Source organism: Eschrichtius robustus, chromosome 10 (assembly GCF_028021215.1).
Source record: "Eschrichtius robustus isolate mEscRob2 chromosome 10, mEscRob2.pri, whole genome shotgun sequence".
Classification (NCBI taxonomy): Eukaryota; Metazoa; Chordata; class Mammalia; order Artiodactyla; family Eschrichtiidae; genus Eschrichtius; species Eschrichtius robustus.
The window spans coordinates 88,026,094-88,042,772 of record NC_090833.1 but is presented as its reverse complement, the minus strand read 5'-3'; the positions used below and the strand labels follow the sequence as shown (position 1 = coordinate 88,042,772).

The 16,679-nt window shown below is 38.2% G+C and overlaps 1 protein-coding gene across 2 annotated transcripts in view; it reads right to left on the bottom strand.

Annotated features, from left to right (window-relative positions):
• Positions 1 to 16,679, bottom strand: part of ERCC6L2 (ERCC excision repair 6 like 2) — a 231,188-nt gene that overhangs the window by 22,697 nt on the left and 191,812 nt on the right. The window lies entirely within an intron of this gene.

The following is a 16,679-nucleotide window of genomic DNA, read 5'->3' as shown; positions in this document are numbered from 1 at the left end:
TGGGAGGGGCATACAATTCAACCCATAACAGAGCCTTTCCTGCTCTGACCCATTCCGCTCTCATGGAGACTCCTAGGGGAACACTACGGAAACACAGAGCTCCAGACACAGTTTGCAAAAGCTGACAAGAGAGTCAGCCCCTTCTCTCGCTCTAAAAGTCTATCCATCAGCAAAGGCCTGTGCTATAGGAAACCGTTTGAGAATATGTGTCTTCACCTGTTGCTCAGATATTGGTTTCTAAATACCATTCCCCATTGAGTGAAACCAGGCTTCCTTGAAAAAATGGCAGATTCTAGGACAGGGTAGAGAAAGTATGAGATGCATCTGAAATAGATTTTTGTGCTAGAATGTAATGATGGGAACACATTGAGAGAATGCAGAGTAGGGGTAGGGAGCAGAGAGAGAGAAAAGAAAAAAGAGGAGAAAAAAAGGACACGGAAGTCTGTTTGAAGGGGCCCCCAGTGGCTAAATCTAGGATAATAGGAACATCAAAATAAACAGCGATTGTAATGGATTATAACCATTTGAGTAAAAGAGTAATCTTTCAGTCTATATTGATAGAAATAAGTGGATAAATAAACAACTGCGGAGAAGGGAACGTGCTTTCTTATAGTCTAATGCCAACTACTTAAGTTATAATTAGTTAGATTTTGAAAATCACCTTTGGAACCATCACAGTAATAATTAATTCAGGCAAGAATCATCATTAGGTGCTAAAACTAGTGAGGAAAATATGATCTTTATAAACATCATTTATAAATATGATCTTAAACAGGATCTTTATATCGAGTCTCAGAGTACCTCCCCACAAGTTATTCGTTAATTTCAAAGGGAAAAATAGTAAGTCTATGGTGAAGAAACGTGGAGGACATCACCTTAACTAAGGGATCAATGTTAACAAAAGGAGCAATGGGACAAACCTCCTTATTTTCCTCCTTATACAATGCAGTAAGAAGGACAAAACAGCATTTTTGTGCTATTCCTGCTGTATTAGTTTCCTGTGGATGTTGTAAAAAATATTGCCACAAACTTGGCAGCTTAAAAGAACAGAAATTTATTCTCTCACAGTTTCAGAGGCCAAAAGTATGAAGTCAGTGTCAGTGGGCCACAATCAAAGTGTCAGCAGGGCCCTGCTCCTTCCAGAGGCTCTAGAGGAAAATCTGTTCTTTGCCTCTTCCAGTTTCTGCTGGCTGCCGACATTCCTTGGCTTGGAGTCCATCACTCCAATCTCTACTTTTGTGGTTACATCACCTCCTCCTCTTCTGTCAGTGTGAAATCTCCCTCTGACTTCTTCTTATAAGAATGCACATGGTTGCACTAAGGGACCACCCAGATAATTCAGGATAAGCTCTCCATCTCAAGATCCTTAACTTTATCACATCTGCAAGGGTCCCTTTTCCATATAACATTTCCAGGTTCCAGGGATTAAGATTTGTTATCTTTGGAAGGCCATTCATCAACATTATTCAACACCTTCTAAAAACACAAAACCAAATTGCTGCATGAAGACACATCAGACAGACCAAAACTGAGGGCATTCTACAGAACAATTGACCTGTGCTCTTCAAAAAAATTGATGTTATGAAAGACAAAAAAAAAGAGTGGGGACCAGTTTAAGACTAAAGAAACATGACAGACGAATGCCATGTGTAATCCTGGGTGGGATCATGGATGGGTGCAGGTGGGGAATGTCACAAGGACATTATCAGAGCAACTGGAAACATTTAATTCTACAATAAATAATGGTAATATACTAATGCTAAATCTACTGACTTCTGAGGAGGAACTAAGATGGCAGAGTAGAAAGACGTGCTCTCACTCCCTCTTGCAAGAACACCAGAATGACAACTAGCTGCTGGACAATCATCAACAGGAAGACACTGGAACTGACCAAAAAAGATACCTCACATCCAAAGACAAAGGAGAAGCCACAATGAGACGGTAGGAGGGGCACAATCACAGTAAAGTCAAATCCCATAACTGCTGGGTGGGTGACTCACAGACTGGAGAACACTTATACCACAGAAGTCCACCCACTGGAGTGAAGGTTCTGAGCCTCTCGTCAGGCTTCTCAACCAGGGGGTCCAGCAACGGGAGGAGGAATTCATAGAGAATCAGACTTTGAAGCCTAGTGAGAATTGATGGCAGGACTTCGACAGGACTGGGAGAAACAGAGACTCCACTCTTGGAGGGCACATACAAAGTAGTGTGCACATCGGGACCCAGGGCAAGGAGCAGTGACCCCAGGGGAGACTGAACCAGACCTAGCTCCTAGTGTTGGAGGGTCTCCTGCAGAGGTGGGTGGGGAGGGCTGTGGCTCACTGTGGGGACAAGGACACTGTCAGCAGAAGTTCTGGAAAGTACTCCTTGGCGTGAGCCCTCCCAGGGTCTGTCATTAGCCCCACCAAAGAGCCCAGGTAGGCTCCAGTGTTGGGTCACCTCAGGCCAAACAACCAACAGGGAGGGAACCCAGCCCCACCCGTCAACAGTCAAGTGGATTAAAGTTTTACTGAGCTCTGCCCACCAGAGCAACAGTCAGCTTTACCCACCACCAGTGCCTCCCATCAAGCCTCTTAGATAGCCTCATCCACCAGAGGGAAGAGAGCAGAAGCAAGAAGAATTACAATCCTGCAGCCTGTGGAACAAAAACCACATTCACAGAAAGATAAACAAGACGAAAAACCAGAGGGCTATGTACAAGATGAAGGAACAAGATAAAGCCCCAGAAAAACAACTAAATGAAGTGGAGATAGGCAACCTTCCAGAAAAAGAATTCAGAATAATGATAGTGAAGATGATCCCGGACCTCGGAAAAACAAAGGAGGCAAAGATCAAGAAGATGCAAGAAATGTTTAACAAAGACCTAGAAGAATTAAAGAACAAACAAACAGAGATGAACAATACAATAACTGAAATGAAAACTACACTAGAAGGAATCAGTAGCAGAATAACTGAGGCAGAGGAACGGATAAGTGACCTGAAAGACAGAATGGTGGAATTCACTGCTGCGAAACAGAATAAAGAAAAAAGAGTGAAAAGAAATGAAGACAGCCTAAGAGACCTCTGGGACAACATTAAATGCAACAACAGTCGCATTTTAGGAGTCCCAGAAGGAGAAGAGAGAGAGAAAGGACCAGAGAAAATATTTGAAGAGATTATAGTCGAAAACTTCCCTAACATGGGAAAGGAAATAGCCAACCAAGTCCAGGAAATGCAGCGAGTCCCATACAGGATAAACCCAAGGAGAAACATGCCGAGACACATAGTAATCAAATTGGCAAAAATTAAAGACAAAGAAAAATTATTGAAAGCAGCAAGGAAAAACCAAAAAATAACATACAAGGGAACTCCCATAAGGTTAACAGCTGATTTCTCAGCAGAAACTCTACAAGCCAGAAGGGAGTGGCATGATATACTTGAAGTGATGAAAGGGAAGAACCTACAACCAAGATTACTCTACCCGGAAAGGATCTCATTTAGATTTGGTGGAGAAATCAAAAGCTTTACAGACAAGCAAAGGCTAAGAGAATTCAGCACCACCAAACCAGCTCTACAACAAATGTGAAAGGAACTTCTCTAAGTGGGAAACACAAGAGGAGAAAAGGATCTACAAAAACAAACCCAGAACAATTAAGAAAATGGTCACAGGAACATATATATCGATAATTACCTTAAATGAGAATGGATTAAATGCTCCAACCAAAAGACACAGGCCTGCTGAATGGATACAAAAACAAGACCCATATATATGCTGTCTACAAGAGACCCACTTCAGGTCTAGGGACACATACAGACTGAAAGTGAGGGGATGGAAAAAGATATTCCATGCAAATGGAAATCAAAAGAAAGCTGGAGTAGCTATACTCATATCAGATAAAATAGACTTTAAAATAAAGAATGTTACTAGAAAAAAAAAAAAAGAAGAATGTTACAAGAGACAAGAAAGGACATGACATAATGATCAAGGGATCAATCCAAGAAGAAGATATAACAATTATAAATATATATGCACCCAACATAGGAGCACCTCAATACATAAGGCAACTGCTAACAGCTATAAAAGAAGAAATCGACAGTAACACAGTAATAGTGGGGGACTTTAACACCTCACTTACACCAATGGACAGGTCATCCAAAATGAAAATAAATAAGGAAAAAGAAGCTTTAAATGACACAACAGCCTGGATAGATTTAATTGATATTTATAGGATATTCCATCCCAAAACAGCAGATTACACTTTCTTCTCAAGTGCACACGGAACGTTCTCCAGGATAGATCACATCCTGGGTCACAAATCAAGCCTCAGTAAATTTAAGAAAATTGAAATCATATCAAGCATCTTTTCTGACCACAACGCTATGAGATTAGAAATCAATTACAAGGAAAAAACGTAAAAAACACAAACACATGAGGCTAAACAATATGTTACTAAATAACCAAGAGATCACAGAAGAAATCAAAGAGGAAATCAAAAAATACCTAGAGACAAATGACAATGAAAACATGATGATCCAAAACCTGTGGGATGCAGGAAAAGCAGTTCTAAGAGGGAAGTTTATAGCTATACAAGCCTACCTCACGAAACGAGAAAAATCTCAAATAAACGATCTAACATTACACCTAAAGGAAGTATAGAAAGAAGAACAAACAAAACCCAAAGTTAGCAGAAGGAAAGAAATCATAAAGATCAGAGCAGAAATAAATGAAACAGAAACAAAGAAAACAATAGCAAAGATCAATAAAACTAAAAGCTGGTTCTTTGAGAAGATAAACAAAATTGATAAGCCATTAGCCAGACTCATCAAGAAAAAGAGGGAGAGGACTCAAATCAATAAAATCAGAAATGAAAAAGGAGAAGTTACAACAGACACTGCAGAAATACAAAGCATCCTAAGAGACTACTACAAGCAACTCTATGCCAATCAAACGGACAACCTGGAAGAAATGGACAAATTCTCAGAAAGGTATAACCTTCCAAGACTGAACCAGGAAGAAACAGAAAATATGAACAGACCAATCACAAGTAATGAAATTGAAACTGATTAAAAATCTTCCAACAAACAAAAGTCCAGGACCAGATGGCTTCACAGGTGAATTCTATCAAGCATTTAGAGAAGAGCTAACACCCATCCTTCTCAAACTCTTCCAAAAATTGCAGAGGAAGGAACACTCCCAAACTCATTCTATGAGACCACCATCACCCTGACACCAAAACCAGACAAAGATACTACAAAAAAAGAAAATTACAGACCAATATCACTGATGAATGTAGATGCAAAAATCCTCACCAAAATACTAGCAAACAGAATCCAACAACACATTAAAAGGATCATACACCATGATCAAGCTGGATTTATCCCAAGGATGCAAGGATTCTTCAATATATGCAAATCAATCAATGTGATACACCATATTAACAAATTGAAGAATAAAAACCATATGATCATCTCAATAGAGGCAGAAAAAGCTTTTGACAAAATTCAACACCATTTATGATAAAAACTCTCCAGAAAGTGGGCATAGAGGGAACCTATCTCAACATAATAAAGGCCAGATACGAAAAACCCACAGCAAACATCATTCTCAATGGTGAAAAATTGAAAGCATTTCCTCTAAGATCAGGAACAAAACAAGGTTGTCCACTCTCACCACTATAATTCAACATAGTTTTGGAAGTGTTAGCCACAGCAATCAGGGAAGAAAAAGAAATAAAAGTAATACAAATTGGAAAGTAAGAAGTAAAACTGTCACTGTTTGCAGATGACATGATACTATACATACAGAATCCTAAAAATGCCACCAGAAAACTACTAGAGCTAATCAATGAATTTGGTAAAGTTGCAGGATACAAAATTAACGTACAGAAATCTCTTGCATTCCTATACACTAATGATGAAAAATCTGAAAGAGAAATTATGGAAACACTCCCATTTACCATTGCAACAAAAAGAACAAAATACCTAGGAATAAATCTACCTAGGGAAACAAAAGACCTGTATGCAGAAAACTATAAGACACTGATGAAAGAAATTAAAGATGATACTAACAGATGGAGAGATATACCATGTTCTTGGATTGGAAGTATCAATATTGTGAAAATGACTATACTCCCCAAAGCAATCTACAGATTCAGTGCAATCCCTATCAAATTACCAATGACATTTTTTACAGAACAAGAACAAATCATCTTAAAATTTGTATGGAAACACAAAAGACCCCGAATAGCCAAAGCAGTCTTGAGGGAAAAAAACAGAGCTGGAGGAATCAGACTCCCTGACTTCAGACTATACTACAAAGGTACAGTCATCAAGACAATATGGTACTGGCACAAAAACAGAAACATAGATAAATGGAACAAGATAGAAAGCCCAGAGATAAACCCACGTACCTATGGTCAACTAATCTATGACAAAGGAGGCAAAGATATACAATGGAGAAAAGACAGTCTCTTCAATAAGTGGTGCTGGGAAAACTTGACAGCTACATGTAAAAGAATGGAAATACAACACTCCCTAATACCATACACAAAAATAAACTCAAAATGGATTTGAGACCTAAATTTATGACTGGACACTATAAAACTCTTAGAGGAAAACATCGGAAGAACACTCTTTGACGTAAATCACAGCAAGATCTTTCTTGATCCACTTCCTAGAGTAATGGAAATAAAAACAAAAATAAACAAATGGGACCTAATGAAACTTCAAAACTTTTGCACAGCAAAGGAAACCATAAACAAGATGAAAAGACAACCCTCAGAATGGGAGAAAATATTTGCAAATGAATCAATGGACAAAGGATTAATCTCCAAAATATATAAACAGCTCATGCAGCTCAATATTGAAGAAACAAACAACCCAATCCAAAAATGGGCAGAAGACCTAAATAGTCATTTCTCCAAAGAAGACATACAGATGGCCAAGAAGCACGTGAAAAGACTCAACATCACTAATTATTACAGAAATGCAAATCAAAACTACAATGAGGTATCACCTCACACCAGTTAGAATGGGCATCATCAGAAAATCTACAAACAACAAATGCTGGAGAGGTTGTGGAGAAAAGGGAACCCTCTTGCACTGTTGGTGGGAATGTAAATTGACACAGTCATTATGGAGAACAGTATGGAGGTTCCTTAAGAAACTAAAAATAGAATTACCATATGATCCAGCAATCCCACTACTGGACATATACCCAGAGAAAACCATAATTCAAAAAGACACATGCACCCCAATGTTCATTGCAGCACTATTTACCATAGCCAGGTCATGGAAGCAACCTAAATGCCCATTGACAGATGAATGGGTAAAGAAGATGTGGTACATATATACAATGGAATATTACTCAGCCATAAAAAGGAACGAAATTGGGTCATTTGTAGAGATGTGGATGGATCTAGAGACTGTCATAAAGAGTGAAGTAAGTCAGAAAGAGAAAAACAAATATCGTATATTAATGCATGTATGTGGAACCTAGAAAAATGGTACAGATGAACCGGTTTGCAGGGCAGAAGTTGAGACACAGATGTAGAGAACAAACGTATGGACACCAAGGGAGGAAAACTGCATGGGGTGGGGATGGTGGTGTGCTGAATTGAGCAATTGGGAATGACATGTATACACTGATGTGTGTAAAATTGATGACTAATAAGAACCTGCAGTATAAAAAAACAAACCAAAAAACAAAAAAACAACTAATACTAAACTTTCTTTGGGTTATTTGTATGGAAATATGTTAACATAAGTGTTTCAGACATTACATGAAATTTCTAAAAATCTTATATGTTCTGGTATAATGTTATAAGTCATAATTCTAGTTATTACTTTAAAATGTATATCTCAGAAATAACTAAATTTCCTTGTCAATTGCATTATTATGAACTTTCATCAAATCTTTAACTGTGGTCATTTTAAAGTCTTTTGTCATTTACAGACAGTTCTGGGTGTACTCTGATGATTTCACAAAAATGTTCCTATAAAAGGGTTTCATCTTCAAGGAATTCATGGAAAAGACTGACAAGTACAGGTTTCTGGTAACTGACTATACTGCTGAACTGAATGAATAAGCATTTTCAGAACTCTAATGAATTCATAAAAGTGCTAACAAAAGATCAAGATGAAAAAAAAATTAATGACATGGGACTGAGTGAACTGATGAGGATGATTATAATTTTTGTGACTTTCTGTTTGAATAAAAAAAAAAATCCCACAGGGTCTCAGGCAAAAAATATACAAATCAATTTTCACTGCAAAGTAAAGGAGCTGTTACAGTGGAGGATTACTGGACTGAATGTCAATATTATGACATAGGATGAGTGTGTTTTGTGTTTGGTAATTGCAATCATTGTTGCTTTTGTTGTGGTCATCCATTTACAAGGCTTGGTGTCAGTTTATCTCTTGTAAAAATAAAATACAGTGTGTGTGTGTGAGTTGTGGAAAAAAAGGAAACTTAAAAAAAAATCTACTGACTTCTATGATATATAAGAGAATGTTCTTGTTCTGAGGAAATGAACGGTATAGTATTAAGGGTACAGAGGCATGATTTAAGTTTAAAAGGATATCTCAACTAGTTCTAAAAAAATGCTGGAGATAGATACAAATATAGATATAGATGTAGGGAGATAAAGCAAATTTGGCAAAATGAATCTGGTGAACGTTATATGGAGTTCTTTATACTATTCCCACAAATTTTCTCTGAATTTTCTGTAAGTTTGAATTACAAACGAATATACAGTATGTGCTTTATCATTAATTATCAACCTGGGCACAATTTCATGTCATTGGAAAGTTCAGACCTAGTGACTTAGTTAAGAGGCAGAGCAGGAGTGTATCTTCACTAATCGCGAGGCTTATTTAACTGCTTTTGTGGTAATATGTTGATGTGGAAGGGCCAGTCTGCTCAATTGATATTGAAACATTAGAGGTGGAGAAGGCAGCCTGCAGGTGGAGCCTTTTTTTTTTTAAGTTTTAATTTTTTTTTTCTTTTTGGAACACTTTATTGAGATATAATTCACATACATACAATTTATACATTTAAAGTGTACAATTCAATGGCTTTTAGCATATTTACAGAGTTGTGCAGCCACCATCGCTGTCAATTTTGGAACAATTTCATCTCCCCCAAAAGAAACCCCATACATCTTACTTCATCCTTATCACCCTCATCCCCTCAACCCTTACTCAGCCCAGCCCAAGGCAACCACTAATCTGCTTTCTGTCTCTATTGATTTGCCTATTCTGTGCATTTCATATGGAATTATATAATATGTGGCCTTTTGTGACTGGCTTCTTTCACCTAGCATAATGTTTTCAAGGTTCATCCATGTTGTAGCATACATCAGTACTTCATTCCTATCGTACAAATGAGCCAAGGTGGTCCTAGCTTGTTTATTTCTTCACAGCAGTCTGAGACCCCTAATCTCCAAAGTCTTCAGGTGCCACACTCAAATTTTTACGTCTAGTTAAGAATAGCGCAAACAAGCAGATTTTTAGCCATATAGGGTCTGCCTGTTTTGCATACATTGGGAAACTACACCCAGCTTCTGCTGACCATTGACAAGATAGAGCCTTGTGGTTTTAAGGCCCCAAGGTGCTAACTGCCCTTCAGAGCTCTCCAATTCAAAGACTCATTGCTGTGCTTCTAAGAAAGGTCACCTAGACACATATGCCCTTGTTCTGGCCCCCCTCCCTGGGGTTCCCTTGCCCTCCTCCCCTTTGGGGTGGTCATAAGCCTCTGCACGGTCTCATGTTGTGAGGAACTTCCCTTCTTATAGAATCCTGTCCAAATGCTGCCCAAAAAATCTTGCTGTGTGTTACTGCCTCTTACGGTCATCTCTTTTTCCTCCATCCCCACCCCTCAAATCTCACATAACCTCTATAATTCCTTTTTATTGTTGAATAACATTCCAGTGTATGGATAGACCACATTTTCTTTATCCATTCATCCCTTGATGGACATTTTGGTTGTTTCCACCTTTAGACTATTATTTTGGCTGTTATGAACATTTATGTCCAAGTTTTTGTTTGAACACTTATTTTTATTTCTCTTGCTAGGTGTAGCATTGCTGGGACATAGGGTAACTCTATGTTTAATCCTTTGAAAAACTTCCAGACTGTTTTCCAAAGTGGCTGCAACATTTTCTATTCCCACCAGCAGTGTACAAGGGTTCCAATTATTACACAGCCTAACCAACACTTGTTATTATCTGACATTTTTATTATAACCATCCTAGTGGGTGTGAAGCGGTAACTCACTGTGGTTTTGATTTGCATTTTCCTGATGACTAATGATGCTGAGCATCTTTTCATGTGCTATTGGCCATTTGTATATCTTCCTTGGAGAAGTGTCTATTCAGATTCTTTGCTCATTTTTAAATTAGGTTATTTCACTATTAAGTTGTAAGAATTCTTCATATATTCCAGACACAACTTCCTTATCAGATATATGATTTTGAAATATTTTCTTCTATTCCATGGATTGTCTTTTTACTTTCTTGGTGATCAGCACAAAAGTTTAGAATTTTGTTGATGTCCAATTTATGTATTTTTTTGTTGTTGTTGCTTAAGCTTTTGGTGCTATATCTAAGAATCCACTGCAAAATCCAGGATCATGAGGATTTAACCCTATGTTTTCTTCTAAGAGTTTTACAGTTTTAGCTCTTACATTTAGATCTTTGATATATTTTGAGTTAATTTTTGTCTGTAGTGTAGGTTCATTTACATGTGGCAATCATTTCTCTACTTCTGGAGTATCTTTTCCCTGCCTCATCAGACTGTTTCACACCTTGGCCTCAACTTTGGTATTCTCAAATCAGAACCAAAAAAGTGAAGCAGAGTCAACCCCCAAAGACCAGTGTCAGTGGGAGGCAGGAAGTGCCGAGGAAGCCCCCCATCTCCTGTAGACTGTGAGTTTAATCACTGCCCTCCACTGGGGCTTTTACTGTTTCAAGTCATCAAGCTTTTGTCTCAGCACCATTTGTTGAAAAGACAATTCTTTCCCCGTTGAATTGTCTTGGCATCCTTGTCCAAAATCAATTGAACATGGATACATGGGTTTGTTTCTGGATTCTCAATTCTATCCCCTTGATTTGCAAATTTATCTTTATGTCAGGACCGCAATGTCTTGATGCTTGGAGTGGAGCTTTTTATGTGACTCATTCCCCCAACTAATGAACTGCTCAGGTGAGGTGCCACCCCAGGCCCTGTCCTCTGCACCTAAGGGTGTGGTGCCTTTTAAAGGAGATACTGCACTAGGTATTAGGACCTGTGCTGTATCTCTGTCCACGTCTTTTGTTTCTCCTCCTTTCCTGCCTTTCTGTGGACTTCGTTGGACATCCCATCACTCAGGAGTATTCCCTTAGGCTGGTGGCAGTGGCTTGTGATGACTTGAAACAGTAAGAGCCCTGGTGGAGAGCAGTGATTAAGCTCACAGTCTATAGGAGATGGGGGGCTTCCTCTGTACTCCCTGCCTCCCCCTGACACTGGTCTTTGGGGATTGACTCTGTTTCACTTTTTTGGTTCTGATTTGAGAATACCAAAGTTGAGGCCAAGGTGTGAAACAATCTAATGAGGCAGGGAAAAGATATTCCAGAAGTAGGGAAATGATCACTAGGAGGAAAAAGACATGGGCTCAGTTCCTCAACACTTGGGCCTTTAGCCATCAAATGTTCTCTAGCTTTCCATCCCTTTGAAGAGAGGTAAAAAACAGATGCTGAGAAGTGAATCCATTCATCATCAGGAGTACCATGCCTGTAAAAACCTTCCTCAACCTGAAACATTTCCAAAAAGGGAAATTTTACAGACTCGCTAGGGAACATAATAGAATCTGGAACTGGGAAAGCAAGTGAAAAGAAGCAAAGGTCACTGCCTTCAGGAGAGAAATATTGGGGAAAGGAGACATCCCAAAAGAGTGTTTTTCATATGGAAGAGGACGTGCGGAGAGCTCAGGTCATACATCTCCAGAATGAGGTCACTTCAGGTGATTTGCTGGGAACCAAGAAGACCTTATATGATATGGGAATATCTTTAATGAAAGCATCACTGGCAATGATTTTACACAGAGGAAGTGTTGGTTAATATTTCTCATCTGGAGCCCAGCTGGAACAGGATGGGGTGCAGGAAGGAGTCCAGGGATATCTAGAAGGGCCTCTTTCCTGGATGAGAAAACAGCATCACCATTTTGCAAATAGGAAGTGAAACATAAAGAAGGCAGGGACCACACCAGATTTAAGTTATGCAATGAGAATTCCAGAGCCCATATCAACACTATACCCACTAGCCCCTGACCCCAGAGGCCATGGGAAGGAAAAAAGTAAAAGGCATAGAGACAAGGCCTAGCTTAGACTGGACTGTCATGTCTAGGGTGGCTCACCTGGGCTTTCTCTGTTGGGACACTGAGGCCAGCCTTTTTGTTCTTACCTAAAACAATGCATATTTATAATAAACACCAGGGTAGCCAAGGGGTGGAATGAAGACTCTAAGGGGTCCCCTTTGCACAGTGTGCAGAGGACACAATATGACAAGAGTGCCTAGAGCTGTGCCCTGTGGGGACCCTGGGGCTTTGGTCTGTCCCCAAGGTGTTATAAGCAGGATATTTTTTAATACCTTAACAATTTTCTTACATGTTAATTACATGTTGATTTAAACAGTGCAAGAAACAAAACAAAAAAAAGTGATAATGACCTAGAATTCCACCTGTTAACTATTGAGAATATTTTCACATCTACTCTCCATGACTTAAAAATATACTCTAACTCACATACACACACACAGAGGCACATATAATTTCTTCAAAAATTGAGTTTCACAGTACGTGTTCTTTTTTTTTTTTAACATCTTCATTGGAGTATAATTGCTTTACAATGGTGTGTTAGTTTCTGTTCTATAACAAAGTAAATCAGCTATATGTATACATATATCCCCATATCTCCTCCCTCTTGCATCTCTCTCCCACCCTCTCTATCCCACCCTTCTAGGCGGTCACAAAGCACCAAGCTGATCTCCCTGTACTATGCAGATACTTCCCACTAGCTATCTATTTTATATTTGATACTGTATATATGACCATGCCACTCTCTCACTTCGTCTCACCTTATTCTTCCCACTCCCAGTGTCCTCAAGTCCATTTTATAGGTCTGCCTCTTTTTTCCTGTCCTGCCCCTAGGTTCTTCAGAACCTTTTTTTTTTTTAAGGTTCCAAATATATGTGTTAGCATACGGTATTTGTTTTCCTCTTTCTGACTTACTTCACTCTGTATGACAGGCTCTAGGTCCATCCACCTCACTACAAATAACTCAATTTTGTTCCTTTTTATGGCTGAGTAATACTCCATTGTATATATGTGCCACATCTTCTTTATCCATTCATCCATCAATGGACACTTAGGTTGCTTCCATGTCCTGGCTATTGTAAATAGAGCTGCAAGGAACATTGTGGTACATAACTCTTTTTGAATTATGGTTTTCTCAGGGTATATTCCCAGTAGCGGGATTGCTAGGCCGTATGGTAGTTCTATGTTTAGTTTTGTAAGGAACTTCCATACTGTTCTCCATAGTGGATGTATCAATTTACATTCCCACCAACAGTGCAAGAGGGTTCCATTTTCTCCACACTCTCCCCAGCATTTATTGTTTGTAGATTTTTTGATGATAGCCACTCTGACTGGTGTGAGATGATATGTCATTGTAGTTTTGATTTGCATTTCTTTAATGATTAATGATGTTGAGCATTCTTTCATGTGTTTGTTGGCACTCTGTATATCTTCTTTGGAGAAATGTCTATTTAGGTCTTCTGCCCATTTTTTGATGGGGTTGTTGTTTTTTTTGATATTGAGTTGCATGAGCTGCTTGTAAAATTTGGAGATTAATCCTTTTTCAGTTGCTTCATTGGCGAAGATTTTCTCCCATTTTGAAGGTTATCTTTTTGTCTTATTTATGTTTTCCTTTGCTGTGCAAGATCTTTTAAGTTTAATTAGGTCCCATTTGTTTATTTCCATTTCTCTAGGAGGTGGGTCAAAAAGGATCGTGCTGTGATTTATGTAATAGAGTGTTCTGCCTATGTTTTCCTCTAAGAGTTTTACAGTGTCTGGTCTTAAATTTAGGTCTTTAATCCAATTTGGCTTTATTTTTGCATATGGTGTTAGGGAGTGTTCTAATTTCATTCTTTTACATGTAGCTGTCCAGTTTTCCCAGCACCACTTATTGAAGAGGCTGTCTTTTCTCCATTGTATATTCTTGCCTCCTTTATCAAAAATAAGGTGACCACATGTGCGTGGGTTTATCTCTGGGCTTTCTATCCTGTTCCAGTGATCTATATTTCTGTTTTTGTGCCAGTACCATACTGTCTTGATTACTGTAGCTTTGTAGTATAGTCTGAAGTCCAGGAGCCTGATTCCTCCAGCTCTGTTTTTCTTTCTCAAGATTGCTTTGGCTATTCGGGGTCTTTCGTGCTTCCATACAAATTGTGAAATTTTTTGTTCTAGTTCTGTGAAAAATGCCATTGGTAGTTTGATTGGGATTACATTGAATCTGTAGATTGCTTTGGGTAGTATAGTCATTTTCACAATGTTGATTCTTCCAATGCAAGAACATGGTATATCTCTCCATCTATTTGTATCATCTTTAATTTCTTTCATCAGAGTCTTATAATTTTCTGCATACAGGTCTTTTGTCTCCTTAGGTAGGTTTATTCCTAGGTATTTTATTCTTTTTGTTGCAATGGTAAATGGGAGTGTTTCCTTAATTTCACTTTCAGATTTTTCATCATTAGTGTATAGGAATGCAAGAGTTTTCTGTGCATTAATTTTCTATCCTGCTACTTCACCAAATTCATTGATTAGCTCTAGTAGTTTTCTGGTAGCATCTTTAGGATTCTCTATGTATAGTATCATGTTATCTGCAAACAGTGACAGCTTTACTTTTTCATCTCTGATTTGGATTCCTTTAATTTCTCTTTCTTCTCTGATTGCTGTGGCTAAAACTTCCAAAACTATGTTGCATAATAGTGGTGAGGGTGGGCAACCTTGTCTTGTTCCTGATCTTGGTGGAAATGGTTTCAGTTTTTCCCCATTGAGGACGATGTTGGCTATGGGTTTGTCATATATGGCCTTTATTATGTTGAGGAAAGTTCCCTCTATGCCTACTTTCTGCAGGGTTTTTATCATAAATGGGTGTTGAATTTTGTTGAAAGCTTTCTCTGCATCTATTGAGATGATCATATGGTTTTTCTCCTTCAATTTGTAAATATGGTGTAACACATTGATTGATTTGCGTATATTGAAGAATCCTTGCATTCCTGGGATAAACCCCACTTGATCATGGTGTATGATCCTTTTAATGGTGCTGTTGGATTCTGTTTGTTAGTATTTTGTTGAGGATTTTTACATCTATGTTCATCAGTGATATTGGCCTGTAGTTTTCTTTCTTTGCGACATCTTTGTCTGGTTTTGGTATCAGGGTGATGGTGGCCTTGTAGAATGAGTTTGGGAGTGTTCCACCCTCTGCTATATTTTGGAAGAATTTGAGAAGGATAGGTGTTAGGTTTCCGCTAAATGTTTTATAGATTTTGCCTGTGAAGCCATCTGGTCCTGAGCTTTTGTTTGTTGGAAGAGTTTTTATCACAGTCTCCATTTCAGTGCTTCTGATTGGTCTGTTTATATTTTCTATTTGTTCCTGGTTTAGTCTCAGAAGGTTGTGCTTTTCTAAGAATTTGTCCATTTCTTACAGGTTGTCCATTTTATTGGCATATAGTTGCTTGTAGTAATCTCTCATGATCCTTTGTATTTCTGCAGTGTCAGTTGTTACTTCGTTTTCATTTCTAATTGTATTGATTTGATTCTTCTCCCTTTTTTTCTTGATGAATATGTTTGTCTGTTTTCTATATAGTAGTTTGTATTTGCTAATCCCAAACTCCCAGTTTATCACTCCTTCCCCCTATCCCCTTTGGTAACCATAAGTTTGTTTTCTATGTCCATGAGTCTGTTTCTGTTTTATACATAAGTTCTTTTGCATCATGCACATCATTTTTAGTGCTTGCTTAGTATTCCATCCCAGGGATGTATCACAACCTTCAAGTGGGTAGTATATTAGACTAATAATTATTATCAGAGCAACACATTTTTGAGTCTCCTGGGCAGAGCCAGAATAGGGCTTTCTGTTAGACATCCATCTTTCATCTCCCAAATTTTCAGAAAGAAATAGGGGTCTATACAAAGGAGGACTGGGAAAAATAGTGGTCCCATGCCAAGTAAACACTGAATCCTGTTTAAGAATTCCTTATTTCTGATGGTTCCCTTAAGCTTCAGTGAAATTGATGGCTTCCTGGAATAGATAATATCTAAGTGAGATAACGCATTTAAAGTGATCTGTGAGATATAAAATTGCTATATAATCATAATAATAATGCTAATGGTAACAACACAATAATAATAGCATTTTTATTATAAATTAAGTTCTAGACTATGGGTCTACAGTGGGAACCTATAGAAGATTTAGAATTACACAAAGCAATAGCTTGTTTCACTTTAGCTGTTTGTGCTACTGAAAGATTGGGACAAAATAAATGCTTAATAAATTAAATCATACATTCACACTTAAACTTGGAAATGGCTCTATTTTCCTTTCTGATTGGTGTTCAATTTTCTCTGCTCTTAAAACTTTAGTTTTAAGTTCTCCCGAGATACT